The sequence below is a fragment of the Meleagris gallopavo genome, chromosome 1 (assembly GCF_000146605.3).
Source record: "Meleagris gallopavo isolate NT-WF06-2002-E0010 breed Aviagen turkey brand Nicholas breeding stock chromosome 1, Turkey_5.1, whole genome shotgun sequence".
Classification (NCBI taxonomy): domain Eukaryota; kingdom Metazoa; phylum Chordata; class Aves; order Galliformes; family Phasianidae; genus Meleagris; species Meleagris gallopavo.
Genome location: NC_015011.2, coordinates 70,733,067 through 70,733,582, shown reverse-complemented (window position 1 = coordinate 70,733,582; position 516 = coordinate 70,733,067).

Genomic DNA, 516 nt, shown 5'->3' with positions numbered 1-516 from the left:
GAACAGGGCTGCCCAGACCTCCATCAGGAGACCGCCCACCATAGGTCTCTCCACTTCCTCCACAGCCTCCTGCTCCTCTGGCAGCAGCAGAAAGTGTGGAGGGGATGGCGCATCATGCTGGTGGCTGTAGATGCGGGTGATGCCTGCCTGGAAGCAGGCAGGTACTGGTGATGCTGGGGGACAGATGATGAAATCCAGGTCGTTGTCCTTGTCCCACTCAGCAACCTTAACAACTGTCATTATCCTCCTGCAGAGCGGGCAGGTCTCTTTCTGCTTGGCCCACCGCAGGATGCAGCCGAGGCAGAACTCGTGACGGCACGGTACTGCATAGGCAATGTCCTTTCGCACGTCACGGCAGATGGGACACGTCCACGCCTCCTCTGCTGCCATGGTCTTCACGCTGTGGCCTGATGGGGAGTGAAGATGAGTCGCTCTCCCTCACCAGCGCCTCAGCAGTGAAAGTTGTGCACTGCAAGAGGGAGAGAGGCCATGGTCATTCCCTGTCCCAGAGACAGA